This window comes from Podarcis vaucheri (genome assembly GCF_965113315.1).
Source record: "Podarcis vaucheri genome assembly, chromosome: 11".
Taxonomy (NCBI): Eukaryota; Metazoa; Chordata; class Lepidosauria; order Squamata; family Lacertidae; genus Podarcis; species Podarcis vaucheri.
Genome location: NC_138749.1, coordinates 56,256,526 through 56,271,969, shown reverse-complemented (window position 1 = coordinate 56,271,969; position 15,444 = coordinate 56,256,526).

Here is a 15,444-nt window from a genome sequence, read left to right as displayed (position 1 = left end):
TGAGCTCCTGCAACTAGTAGGCGCGTTCAGAGACAAGTTCAGGGAGAGCTGTCTCCCACGAGGGCTATGTGCCTAGTGCCCCCACCCCCTTCTTTTGAATCTGGGGGTGATTTATGGCAACTACAGACAAGGCAGTGTTCCCCATTTCCTTGGGGTAACAAGGGAGGCTGCATATTCCCATATCAGCCTCTTAATTACCTCTTGTGAGCCAGAGAGATGGTATTATCAGCCATCTTCCAATGCGCCCCTAGCGGGGCCCCCCAGAATTGAAATGGTTTATTGAATATTTACAGACAAATTGCAGATAAGAACATTGCCAGAATTATTGTAATAACCTTCAGTTTGATAAGAGTATATATTTAAAGTAAATGAAAAAATGAGCAAATTAAGTTAATTTGGATATGCAGAAGATATTAAAAATAAATTTCAGGAACTACAGAAAGAGGGGGAAGGAATATGTTAGGTACCTTTATTTTATTGTGTAGTAATTAAAATGATCAAAGTATTACAGAAAAAGCTTCCATTAAAATTATTTTATACTTATGCATTTCAGTTTTGCATTATATGTTTTGAAACTTTATTTCCTATTTTTTCATATCTCTTCATATTATTGTTATTAAACAATGTCTTAATGATTTCTTCTGTGGACTGTTTCAGCTGTGTGCCATTGGTGGGCTCTTTTCAATCTGACAAACCTGCCTGTGACAGCTGTGTTGCACTTTCTTATCCTCTCTGGAAATTCAAAGATGTGTTTTTGGGGGGATATGTGTGTGGAACTGTCCTTTCGTTCTTTTATTTCTCTCTTTCATGGATGCCATGTTCTGCAGAAGCTTGTGTAGACCGAGTTAATGGCCTTTTAGGCTTCCTCCACGTGAATAGGAGTTCACTTTTTGAATAATAAGAATTATATGTCGGGGGGGGGGAGTATCAGGATTTTAGAGGTGCTTAGGTTGGGCATGGCCAAAGAAGGGTTGGAAATCACTGCACTATATCTTGATTTAATATTTAATATTTAGTTCTGGTAGGGTCTATGGACCTCACTAACAATAAAAGTGGCAGGCTAAAATGGGAGATTAAAGAGACTGAACAGCAACTGAACACAGCAGGGTTTGTGCATGCATGATGGTATATCTATATTGTGAAGAGGGATTGTTGACGACGCTAGAATGTTCTCCCTGTTTGCTTGTGATCCTGTTTTTCCACAGATGCAGATTTACATGTATTAATTACCGATGTTTCTAGGTAACACATTTCCATATCCAATTACAGTCTCCAGTTGGACAATTCTGCATGCTCAAATTAGTAATTGCCTCACAGTTTTTTCCTCAGGTTAATTAGCGGGACATCTGGAAATAATAATCTGTTACCCCCTAGAACATTTACCTTCAAAGAAACGATGCCAACTTTGAACTTCAAAGGCTTCTGTGGACTGTTTCAGCTGTGTGCCATTGGTGGGCTCTTTTCAATCTGACAAACCTGCCTGTGGCAGCTGTGTTTCACTTTCTTATCCTCTCTGGAAATTCAAAGATGTGTTTTTGGGGGGATATGTGTTTGGAATGAGGTGTCTTTTAATGGATTTCAAAGTAATAGGCCCCCCAACAGATGGGAAGAGCCTGATTTTACCTGTAATCCTCTGCAACAATGGGGATCCTCTTGCCCCCAGTACTATTTTCACAGAATTTCCTGTCATGGTAGCATCCTAACCCTTTGCCCAGCAATCACAGAAAGTAAGTTTCTGTGCTGGCAAAGGCTGTACAAGCTTGGAGGGACTGGCACTATGACAAGGCTTAAAAGAAAAGCTAATACTGAGAAGTAACTGGAAAAACAAAAAAAAACTTGATGATTGCTGACCCCAGTGAAAATCTTTACATTAGCTGAAGAGAAGCATTTGCTGTTTAAAGAGCCTGCCTCCTGAGATTAAAATCATCTGTTTTGTGATCCTTGAAGAAACAGAGTCTCAAGTGAATGCTCCTCAATAACTAACAGAGCTCTGCGTATTCCCTCAACAGTTAAATCAGTTCACACAACAAGAGAGAATAGTCCTTGAGATGGAATTCTCTCTGCAATATTTACAGTTTGCATATTTATTGTAATGATGCATTTAAAAAACAACAATCCCCAAACCCAAAAAACTCGGTTCTTTGGGGGGGAGATGTTGATTTCCATCGCCTGAAGTTACCCCAGTGCTGTTCTGCGTAGGTTTATGAACTATTCACAGTGTTGTAGGATTTCAGAAACAGACTTGAAAGAGAAGTTGCTGAATTACAACTTATCACTAAACTGAAAACTATGGAGAGACCTGGTCTGAATAGAGATACTGGATTCCTGTCTCATTACATATGCTAATCGTCTGCATACAATCCCTTGCTTTTTCCTGTAGGACTAATTGCAGTCGTTAACAGTCGTCAACAGGTTTACCATACCCATTGAATCAATCACCCATCTCCTGCTACCTTCCTGAGAAAAACCCCACCCCACCCTCCCGCTATATATAAGGGTCTGGTGACTTCTGTTTCACTGTATCTGAAGAAGTGTGCATGCACACAAAAGCTTATACCAAGAACAAACTTTGTTGGTCTCTAAGGTGCTACCGGACAATATATATATTTCAAGGTTGTAGGATGAACAGGAAATGCAGAAATCAGACAGGCAACATTATCTCGAATGTGTTCCCGAAGACCCATGGCTCTCTACCACTGATCTCTTTTAATCTTCTGGCAGCACTACCTTGTAGACGGCGACAGGTCAAGGTTGAGAGCTGAGCTGACCCAAGAAGTTTATATAATGCCCCAAGCCATTCAGCTCAGAAAGCTGAGCTGAGAATCAATCACATTATTAGTAGTTTGTTTGTTTGTTTGTTTGTTTGTTTGTTTAATGTAGTTATTTGGTTTTTCAGATTAAAAATTTGCAGTCATATATCAAAACTTAAATATAAAAAAAAGATTCCAAGGAATCTCCTAGACTTCCAATCTCCCCTTTGTGGGTCCTATTATGAATCATTTCCTCTTGCGTCTTTTATGAAAATCCAATTCTTTCTCATCTCCATTGTGTCCACCATTAAACTACAAGTGGTTTTCTAGTCCAGGCATAGGCAAACCCATCATCCCTGACCACTGGTCCTGTTAGCTAGGAATTATGGGAATTATGGGAATTGTAGTCCCAAACATCTGGAGGGCTGGAGTTTGCCTATGCCTGTTCTAGTCCTCCTAACGATTTTAACTCTTTACAATGGTCTTTAAGATAAGTTATAAATTTTCCCCATTTCTTATTAACATTTTGGTCTTCCTGATTTCTGATTCTTCCACTCATTTTAGCTATTTTGGCATGGTCCATAAATTTCATCTGCCATTCCTCTCTGGGTAGGGACTTTATCTCCTTTCCATTTCTGGGCCAATAACATCCACGCAGCTGTGGTCGCATACATAAATAGTCTTTTTTGCTCCCTTGGGGGTTCAGCACCTATTTTTGCATGATTGTTTCTTTGTGTTTACTTACCCTCCACCAGCAGGTCCGAGGGTGGTGGCTTACAGCAATTTAAAATTGAAGTTAAAACAAATTACAGTCACGGGGATAGGGCGGATCCTGCTAACACATATCTCAAAGGCCAAGGTAGCGGTGCTTCTCCAGTACACATCAGGAACTTTTCATGAGCATTCCAGAAGCATTTCTGTGTGGTGGGAATTCCACAACGTAGGGGCTGCCACAGAGGATGTGCTCTCCTAGGCCACCACCCCATAGCTTCTGAGGTTGATGGAGCTGCAAAGAGTGCCCTCTCTGCCCATCTTAACACCCAAGAGGGTCCTTAGGGAAAGATTGCATTATTAGAGATATTTGGGGACTTCAAGCATATCTTAATCTTCTTCTTTGGCAATCAGTCATAGCTGAGTAAGATTTGTTGTTTAGTCGCTTAGTCGTGTCTGACTCTTCCTGACCCCATGGACCAGAGCACGCCAGGCACTCCTGTCTTCCACTGCCTCCCACAGTTTGGTCAAACTCATGCTGGTAGCTTCGAGAACGCTGTCTAACCATCTCGTCCTCTGTCGTCCCCTTCTCCTTGTGCCCTCAATCTTTCCCAACATCAGGGTCTTTTCCAGGGAGTCTTCTCTTCTCATGAGGTGGCCAAAGTATTGGAGCCTCAGCTTCAAGATCTGTCCTTCCAGTGAGCACTCAGGGCTGATTTCCCTAAGAATGGATAGGTTTGATCTTCTTGCAGTCCATGGGACTCTCAAGAGTCTCCTCCAGCACCAGAATTCAAAACCATCAATTCTTCGGCGACTAGCCTTCTTTATGGTCCAGCTCTCACTTCCATGCATCAATACTGGGAAAACCATGGCTTTAACTATACGGACCTTTGTCGGCAAGGTGATGTCTCTGCTTTTTAAGATGCTGTCTAGGTTTGCCATCGCCTTTCTCCCAAGAAGCAGGCGTCTTTTAATTTCGTGACTGCTATCACCATCTGCAGTGATCATGGAGCTGCCTCCATTTCTTCCCCTTCTATTTGCCAGGAGGTGATGGGCCCAGTGGCCATGAGTCCGTAAGTGACTCTGGAGGCCAATTCTGGATCCACACATCCTTTCACAGTGGAGACATAGGTTTCTGGGTGGGAGTTGATCGCGGTGAGGGTTTGCCAAGCGTGCCTTCCTCTTAGCACGTTTCTCCCTTTCATCCTTAGTTTGAGCATCTTCAAAGCCCATAGTTCTTTAAACACTAGCATGAGCACTTTAAATTAGACCCAGAAATGAACTGGCAACCAATGGAGGGTTCACATAGTGTGGGGTAGTCAAAGGGCAGTCAAACAAATGATTCATTGTTTGCTAGATGGGCACATGATAGGAGGTGAAGCTCACAGAGTTTTCCTGTAAGTTTGCTAGAACTCTGTGAGAGTCACTCCCACTGTGCCCTGACGGGGAGAGGGCATAGCCATGTATATATTCTCCTTACCTGCCTGGGCACATCCTCGTTTGGCTCTCTTCACTCTGCTTCATCTCATTGCCAAACCAGAAACATGAGAAAAATCTGTATGCCTGAGCTCCATTGTTCAGACACCCTCTTAAGCTAGCCTTAAGTATGTCTTTGTAATGGAATTACCATTTGAAACTCTGAGGTGAGTAAATGCTGTTTTTACCTTTATAAGACTCTTTGTGTGATTATTGTTTGAAGTGGGAGGAAAGGGGGAAATAGCAGGGAAATCCAGTCTGCCTTAAAGCACCCTGGATTACTTAAATTAAAAGGCTAAAACTAACCTACACAAGCTTCCCTTTGAAGCTGCAATGGATACACTCTGCTGAGCTCACAAACGTGCAGGAAGAAAGATAATATCTTAAAAATATACCCTCTCCTAGCATCTATACACACCTCTGTGGATAAGTATGCCATCATTTAAGAAAAATACACCAACCGGTGGCACTTTCAAGACTAGCAATTTTATTGCACTATATGCCACAATAAAAATGCTAGTTTCTTAAGGGGCTCCAGGACTTCAGTTTGACTTGGCTTCAGACCAAAGCTTGGCTACCTGTCCGAAATAATTTAACTTTTCTATGACACAGAAACAGCCTGCTGTGCTTCACCTTCTGGCTGTTTTCCATAGCAACCTCTTCACTCTGGATTTTAGAGTTCTAAAATATACCCCTCGTTTCCGAAAGCCAAAAAAAACCCCAATCATAAAGCATGTTTTATGTCTGAGACGCTTATGTTAAATATACTGCATAGTAAAACAAGAAGAAAGATGACGACAATAAATCCTTCTGTGAGGAGCATTCGACGATCTGTATATTTGTCTTTATAGCAGTCGACAGCAGAGAATCTGCAGCAACCCACACACCGCCAGACTACAGGAAAGCCTCAACTTGAACCTGCTCAGTACAAACATCTGTCTGAACTGACCTTCTTTAATGCCATCCTGCAAATTAATAAAAGCAATATGAACAGGCTGAAGCTACAGTGATTGCAAATAATTTTTTTTTTCAAAACCCAGCAGACAGCCAAGAGAATTTTCTTCTCAGATTGAGTGCTTTGACACAATCAGTTCTAGAAAGTATACCTTTACTGTTCCTGCCATCACCACCACTAATATTTAAAAACGGTTTTCTTCCAAAAGTTAGAGACAGAAACGCAGATTATTGCAAACACAAGGAAGCCATAGTACACAGGACCTCCTCTGTAATGTGTCCTGGTTGTGTGCACAACATACATTCAAAGTACCGTATTTTTCACTCTATAAGATGCACCAGACCACAAGACGCACCTAGTTTTTGGAGGAGGAAAACAAGAGAGAAAAAATTCTGAATCTCAGAAGCCAGAACAGCAAGAGGGATCACTGCACAGTGAAAGCAGCAATCCCTCTTGCTGTTCTGGCTTCTGTGATAGCTGCGCAGCCTGCATTCGCTCCATAAGACACACACACATTTCCCCTTACTTTTTAGGAGGGAAAAAGTGAGTCTTATAGAGCAAAAAATACGGTATATTTAAATCAGATGTCCCCCTCCCCCCAAAAAAGACTCTTGGGAACTGCAGTTTATCCCTCAGAGAGATACAATTCCCAGCACTCTTAATAAACTACTGTACAGCTCCTGGGATTCTATGGGGAAATTCATGTGTTTTAAATGTATGGTGTTCGTGCAAGCGTGATTTATCCTGCCACTGCCATTCTCTCTGGAGTCTCCTGGTTCTATAGCTCTTCTTCCTTGCTATCACCGTCTGTTCACCTGCCCTGTCTTGAAAACAATGAGGAGATGAAGCAGCTAGTTGATGGGTAGGCAAACTAAGGCCCAGGGGCCAGATCTGACCCAATTGCCTTCTCAATCCAGCCCCTGGACGGTAAAAATCAGCGTGTTTTTACATGAGTAGAATGTGTCCTTTTATTTAAAATGCATATCTGGGTTATTATGGGGCATAGGAATTTGTTCATTCCCCCCCCCCAAAAAAAAATAGTCTGGCCCCCCAACAAGGTCTGAGGGACAGTGGACCAGCCCCCTGTTGAAAAGGTTTACTGACCCCTGAGCTAGTCCCTTCACACAGTTGTTTGGATTGGGTTGGAAAAAAGAGCGCCGGCAAATGGGCAGCAGTGCCTTGGATGTCCAGCCTTTGAGCCCAAGGTGTGTACTTTAGATTTGCTCTGCTCATCAATAGTCCTGGATGCTGCCCACCCAACTGCTTTTGAAACCAATGTTTTTTTTAAAACTGTTGGCGATGTCAAAAGGTGAAAAGGTCAATGTTTCCACACTATGGCAAGTCCCTTACATGTTATGAAGAAACTCCTTGGATCCTAGTCAAGCAGGGTTTGTTTAAGTAAGTAAGTAAGTAAAATAAAATAAAATAAAATAAAATAAAATAAAATAAAATAAAATAAAATAAAATAAAATAAAATAAAATAATACCCTGCCCATCTGGCTGGGTTTCCCCAGCCACTCTGGGCGGCTTCCAACAGAACATTAAAATACAATAATCTATTAAACATTAAAAACTTCCCTAAACAGGGCTGCCTTCAGATGTCTTCTAAAAGTCTGGTAGTTGTTTTTCTCTTTGACATCTGGTGGGAGGGCGTTCCACAGGGCAGGTACCACTACCGAGAAGGCCCTCTGCCTGGTTCCCTGTAACTTGGCTTCTCGCAGGGAGGGAACCGCCAGAAGGCCCTTGGCACTGTCCTTCTTCCAAATCAACAACTTTATTGGGCTTGTGTATAGGGTTGCCATATGTCCAGATTTTCCCAGACATGTCCGGGATTCCAATGATTGAATTAGAATCCGGGTTATTTTTGGGAAATCACCAAACAGCTCAACAACTTTCCCAACAAAAGCTCAACAACTTTTTGTGTCCAGATTTTTACTTCTTGAAATATGGGTACAATGCTTAAAATTGTTAACATTGCCAATTCAGTCAGTTTCAAGGATCTCAATGCCCCTCCAGGTATCCTTTTTTAAATTCAGCATTCATCATGATTTGTCTTCATGGTGCTAATTGGGGCAGTCATTACACAATAATGCTTTCAGTATCAATTGTGTCTGCAAATGTTTTGCAAATGACATACTCATTTGCTTGTGATGGGTGTGTGCCCATTAAAACCTGTTCTTTGACTGGCAGGTGAAGATGATAGAATACTTGGAACCTGCAAAAATGACTGGGAGAATAAGAGGAAACACAAATCAGAAAGTGAGTAAAGATTGGGTAATATTTAAAGAATATATAAAACAATATGGTGAAAATGCAGATCTCCTGACAGGTTTGGACTGAATCTTGACTATTAAGGAATGCTAGAAACTTAAAAATTTATTTGTGATATGCAATGTATATATCAGGAAGTGCTTATAGCATGGGTAGGCAAACTAAGGCCTAGGGGCTGGATCTGGCCTAATCGCTTTCTAAATCCAGCCTGCAGACAGTCCGGGAATCAGTGTGTTTTTACATGAGTAGAATGTGTCCTTTTATTTAAATGCATCTCTGGGTTATTTGTGGGGCATAGGAATTCGTTCATTATTTTTTTTCAAAATATAGTCCAGCCCCCCACAAGGTCTTAGGAACAGTGGACCGGCCCCCTGCTGAAAAAGTTTGCTAACCCCTGGCTTATAGGCTAAGAATATGTAGAAAGCACAATAAGGTGAATCGGAAGTCCAAAATGTGTATGAAGTTAAAAAAATTGTTGTTAGTGTGTGTGTAGTTGTTACTGATGTACTGTTCGTTTTTTGTTTTGTTTGTCTGTGTTGTTTTATGTAAACTGTTTTGCAATAATATTTTTTTTAAAAAAATCTGTTCTTGGGTGTTTGGCTTTGGGTTTTGTCCTTTTTCTTGCATTATAGCACAGGAGCGCCCCTCTGGCTGGCGACAATGCAGTAACACTGGAGAAGCCCCACAAAACAGCTAATAAAGAAAAATGATATGTGGATGATCCAGTAAACCAGTGGTGCTCTATTACTGCGTCAATGAATATGGTGCAGAATACACCCATAAAAACACCACCACCAGTCTGAGGTGCCCTGAAAGCTAGGCACATCCTTCTGTGCAGAAGGGTATCTTATGAGTTACGCCAAGTATCTGGTTGTAATGCCTCTGATCAACAACAATATCAGAGTTGAACTTTACAAGAGAAATATGAGCCTTTTGTTCCCACAGCACAGATGGCTGTTGCTAACCAGAAGCCACATCCCTATCAATTAAGCCTCCAGAGGTTCATATCTGCACAGAGGAGGGAGCCTCTTAAAGGCATTTTACTTATCAAAGGCACAGCTTGCAGGTTGTAAAATGTGAGCTGCTTCTTGGACCACCAGTGATAAAAGAAATCAAGGTGGTGAAGATGGGCAGGCCATTCCTATATCAAATTCGCATTGCCCTTGAAGAAAGACAGAAGGGGGAGAAAAAATTATAGAGCTCTAGCTTAATTGTAGGCTTTGGAAACATCACAGAGCGTTCTAACATTGATTTTGGTTCCAGGTGGCCTCTTTCCATCCACATTGCATGTTATTCTGCACACCTAGGTGGACACCGTTTTCTGTTGTGGGTCGCTTTGGGATAATGTTGAATGCCACGTGCCAAAAGCTGGAAGGGATGAAGTCCTTCTTCGTGTGCCCCCTCCTCGAGAGGTCCGGTGGCTGGCAACATGAGAACGGGGCCTTCTCTGCAGTGGCTCCCCATCTGTGGAATGCCCTCCCCAGGGAAGTTCGCCTGGCGCCTTCATTATACACCTTTAGGCACCAGGCAAAAATGTTCCTTTTTAACCAGGCCTTTGGTTTATCTGATTTACATCCTATGCCCTTTTGAAATGTTTTTTTTTTGGGGGGGAGGGTTGTTTTTATTTTTATTATTTTTTGTGATTTTGTATCTTGATTTTATTCTGTGAAGTGCCCTGAGACACACACACACCCCCAGGTACAGGGCAATTTATAAATTCAACAGATGATGATGATGATAACAACAACAACAACAACAACAACAACAACAACAAAACAACAACAACAACAACAAAACAACAACAACAACAACAACAACAACAACAATAGTTGGAGGTGAGGCAGAAAAGTGGGCAAGGCTACCCCTTTTCTCAGCCTCCCCGCTCTTCTTCCCCAGCCAGCAGGCTGCTGGAGAGGGAGAGATGGTGTTGACAGAAGTCTGAACTTACCACTTGCAGAGGGCTTTTGAAATGAGATTGACGGCTGTCAGGGAACTGACAACAGAGGAAGGGGAGGTGGTAGGGCTCCCAGAGGCTGGGAGGGAGTCAGCAGCTAAAGCAGGGACCAGCAGGGGGAGCGAGGGGTCTCTGGAGGAGGATCTCATGAATGCTGAGAGAGACGCAGCAGCCAAGGCAGGAACTAGCAGGGGAGAGGGAGGGGTGAGAGACACGTCCAGCGAAAACAGCGGGGAGGTGTCAGAAGCAACCGTAGGGAGACCCATGCTTCACCGGAAGCTGCCACGTCGTGAGTCCAGGAGACGCGTTTCCGTTAAGGAGCTTCTTTGCTGGAAGCGCTTCCGCAGACAGCCACTGTCAGACTCTACGAGTGACTAGAGCAGACATGTCTGAGGAGCTCTGTCACACACAGAGGTTTGTGGAGCCGCACAAACTCTGAGGGAGCACGATTTTACGCACAAGCAGCTAATCATCCCATCATAGCAGTCTGACAGTCTCTGTACGCTGCCTGTGCAGGAGAAAGCATCATGAGCGACCCAGCCGGAACCGGAGAAGCAGGGGTTGGAGCTGGTCCAAGCTTGGAAGAAAGGTACCGAGCGTTGGAAGTCCAACTTGCGCTGCAGACGGCGAGGCTTGAGGAGAGAAGGGCTCAGGATGCAGACAAGAAGGGGAGAACCACTCAGTTCCCCAGAAAGGTACCAGGATTGGTGCAGAAGTTTGGGGGGGACCCCAAGGATTACCATGCCTTTAGGACAGAGATGCAATATGCCCTTAATGTGGTTTGATGAGTTCCCTGATGAGGAATCGCGAGTTGCTTTCGTAATTGGGCATCTTGAGAAGGGGGCGCGGGACTGGGTTCGACCCCTGATGGCAACGCACAATGATATCCTAAAGGACACTATGAAGTTCTTTCGTGCAATGGATATCATGTTTTCCAGCGATATTGAGGAAGGGGTGGTGCGCAGACAGCTAATGGCTTGCAAGCAGGGAAGCCGATCTGTCCGTGAGTACTGGACTGAATTTACCATGCTGATTCACAGATTGGGGTGGGATTTATCGGCGGCCCCCATTCAGATGCTATTTGAAGAAGGTCTTCCTTCGGCTGTGAAAGACGAACTGTCCCGGAGCCCCAGGGCGGTGTCTATGGATCAGCTGACCAAATCTGCGCTGACCATAGGAGCGCGCCAGGAGGCAAGAGCCTTGGAGAGGCGGGAAGGGAGAGGGGAACGTTGGAAGGAGTTCCGCATTCCAGACATTCCTGAGCCAGCTTTCCCGCCGGCAGAGCCGATGGAAATCGGAACAGCGCGCGCGCGCGCAGTTTCAAAGTCCAGTGAGGGGGCTAAGAAGGAGGGAAAGGGCGCCCGGAAATGCTATCTCTGCCAACAGCCAGGCCACTTTGCCAGAGTCTGCCCCCAGAGGAAGGAATGGCAAGGGATGGTGGGAGCTGTTGAGGGAGGAGAGCAGGGAGAAACGGAGCAGGTAAAAGCCAACGCCTGGTTGCCACAGTCGGGGCACTGCAGCCAGGCCAAAGAGCAGTGAAAGTGCCCGTGCCAGAAGCTCCTCAACCTGCTCTAGTGATTGAAGTGTCGCTAGAGCTGCAAAATGGACACCCCCTAAAAATAAAGGCGCTGTTGGACTCAGGCAGCTCCTGCAATTTTATGAGCAAGGAGTTTGCTGCTGAACACCAGATACAGACGATCCCTTTAAGCAACCCCCTGCAGGTGACCACGATCGATGGCAGGGAGCTGTTGGGAGGAGGAGTCAGCTTGCAGACCGTCCCAATGATAATGAGGGTGGCAAGGCACACAGAACTGATAGCGTTTAATGTGGCCACCTTGGGAGGCGCTCCCATTATTTTGGGCATGAGCTGGCTAGCCCTACATGATCCGCTGGTGGGCTGGCATCAAAGAGTGGTTTCCTTCGGTTCAGCACATTGCTTAGAACACTGCAAGGGGGAAAAGGGTTCAGCAGGGGCCCAAGCCACCCTAGCAGGGACTGAAGTAATGGAGAAGGTGAAGGTACCACCACAGTATGCAGATCTCAGCGACGTGTTCAGCGAGAAGGAAGCTGACCAACTACACCCGCATAGGCCCTTTGATTGCCAGATCAATTTACTCCCTGGAGCACAGCTTCCTGTAGGCAAGTTGTATGCCATGTCAGACAGGGAAATGCAGGAGTTGCGAGAGTTCATTGACAAGAACCTGAAGAGAGGCTTCATCAGAGAGTCCAAAGCAGCGGGGGGTAGCCCAGTGTTTTTTGTGGATAAAAAGCACACGGACAAGCCGAGACTTGTATGTGATTTCAGGCGGTTAAATGCAGTGACAGAACCGGTGGCTTTCCCTATGCCCAGGATTGATGATATTTTGACCATGGTGCGGAAGGGAAAGATTTTTACAAAGCTGGACCTAAGGGGGGCGTACAACCTAATACGTATAAGGAAAGGGGATGAATGGAAAACCACCATGTTCACCCCTTTGGGGGCATTTGAATATCTCGTGATGCCTTTTGGATTACAAGCAGGCTCCGCGTGCTTTCAATCGTTTATGAACCACGTACTGGGGCCTTTGCTCTACAAGAATTGCGTGGCCTTCCTAGATGATGTGTTGGTGTATTCGGAGAATGAGGAGCAACATGTGAGAGACGTCAGAGAAGTGTTGAGCAGGCTGCAAGCCAACAGGCTGTGGGTGAAACTGGAGAAGTGTCAGTTTCATACCAAGGAGGTGGAATTCCTGGGGTACCGCTTGTCAGACAAGGGATTGGCCATGGATCCCGGCAAGGTTCAAGCAGTGCTGGAAGGGAAAACACCCAAAACCAAGAAGGATGTGCAGAGGTTCCTAGGGTTTGGAAACTTTTATCGTAAGTTCATCCGAAACTTCGCCCACCTGACGGCGCCCATCACGGACTGTCTCAGCAGTAAAAAGAAGTTTGTTTGGACGGCGGAGGCGGAGCGAGCGTTTGAGGAACTGAAAAGGGCCTTCGCCTCTGAAGAACAACTTCTGCATGTGGATTTACAAAAAAAGCTGAGGGTCGAAACAGACGCATCTGACAGAGCCATAGGGGCGGTGCTTCTTCTTCTGCAGCCGGGGAAGGAGGAGTCAGAGTGGCGACCATGTGCATTCTTTTCGCGCAAGCTGAACAAATCCGAGAGGAACTACACGGTGTACGACCGGGAACTTCTTGCTATTCATGAGGCTTTCCGGAGATGGAGGCACCTGCTAATTGGCGCACAACATAAGGTGCAAGTGTGCACGGACCATAAGAATCTAGAGTATTGGAGAACTGCGCGAGTGCTCAACCAACGGCAGTTGAGATGGGCCCAGGAGTTCTCCAAATTTAACTTTGAGATTTGTTACGTGCCAGGTCCAGAGAACGTTAGGGCGGACGCTCTCTCACGCAAACCTGAATATTTGGAGGGGGAGGGAGCACCCGAAGAGACCCATGTCATTCCAGAGGACCGCTGGGTGTGTGGGGCGGCATTGGTGGGGCAAAGGGAACTGGTAGAGGGAACGGTGCATGATGAATACGCCCAGGACAAACTCAGGGGTCTCAGGAGGGAGGGAGACAAACCCGGGGGTTTTGAGGAGAGAAACGGGGCGTTGTACTACAAGGGAGCGTTATATATACCTGAAGGGGAATTGAGGGAAAAGGTACTCAAGCAACTGCACGATAGCCCCACAGCAGGGCATTTTGGGCAACACAAAACCATGTGGCTGGTTACCAGGGAATTCTGGTGGCCCAAGGTCAGGGAAGATGTGCGGGAGTATGTGAGAGGGTGTGACCAATGCCAACGAGCCAAGGGGGAGAGGCGGGCGCCAGCAGGGTTATTAGAACCACTACCCACACCTGAAAGACCATGGGAAACAGTGGCAATAGATTTCATGACTGATCTGCCAAGGTCTAGAGGGAAAACAGCCATCATGGTTGTGGTAGACCTGTTAACCAAGATGGCCCACTTTATAGCCTGCTCACATGCGGTCACAGCAGAAGAAACCGCTAAATTGTTTGTAGAAAATGTGTTTAGGTTGCATGGCGCCCCCTTGAGGGTGGTTTCAGACCGAGGGAAACAATTTACTTCCAGGTTCTGGAGGAAACTCATGAGCTTACTGCATGTAGAGGTTAATTTCTCAACTGCCCGTCATCCAGAAACCAACGGGCAGGCGGAAAGAGCTAATGGTGTCCTCCAGCAATATTTGAGGTGTTATGTGAATGACAGAGAGAATGATTGGGTGGAGAAGCTGGCGTTGGCAGAATTTGCCTACAACAATGCAGAGAACGTGTCCACGGGGATGAGCCCCTTTTTGGCTAATCACGGGTGCCATCCCCGAGCCTTCCCAGGGGGGGAAGAGGAGAACTGGAGCGTTCCAGCTGCAGAACAGTTCGTTGAAGAAATGGAAGCGATCCATCGCCAGCTCCAACTTAACTTAAACAGGGCTAAGGAGGAATATAAGAGGCAGGCAGACAAAACCAGAAGGGAAGGGGAAAGCATTAGGGTGGGGGACCAGGTATGGCTGTCCACCCAAGGGTTACCATTCAAAGGGGGTTGTAAGAAGTTAAGACCCAAAAGGCTGGGCCCATTTGAAATCACGCAGCAGGTCAACCCAGTGGCTTTCAGACTCCGGTTACCGAACCACATGAAGCTGCACCCAGTTTTCCACAGGTCGTTGCTGTCACCGTATAAAGGGGACAGAGAAGGGAGGGTCAATAGGGGACCAGCAATGGAGGAAAAGGAACACAGCTACCATGTAGCGGAGATTCTCGATTCCAGGTGGAAGGGAGATCAAGTAGAGTATTTGGTAATGTGGGAAGGGGAGCCGGAGTCGGAAAACACCTGGGTCATGGCAGAGGATGTAGATGACGAGGTTTTAATAGAAACTTTTCATCAGAGATTCCCTCGTAAACCTCAGCCAGTGGCGAGGTTCCGGAGGGAATACTTTGCCACCACCGACGAAGAAGAAGAGTTGGAGGGGTTCTCTGATTCCGAGGCGGAGGAGGATTCAGCGAGCCGGAACGAAGACCGATGGAGGGAAATGTTCGAGACGTCTGAAGATGAAGAGGATTCTTTTCGGGGTTTTATCTCCTCACCGCCCAGAGGAGAGAGAATGGGCGGGGGGGAAGGGGGCCCTGGAGGGGAGGTGGATGTCAGGGAACTGCCATCAGAGGAAAGGGAGGTGGAAGGGCTCACAGAGGCTGGCAGGGAGTCAGCAGCGAAAGCAGGGACCAGCAGGGGGAGAGAGGGGTCTCTGGAGGAGGGTCTCATGAATGCGGAGAGAGACGCAGCAGCAAAAGCAGGAACTAGCAGGGAAGAGGGAGGGATCAGGGACACGTCC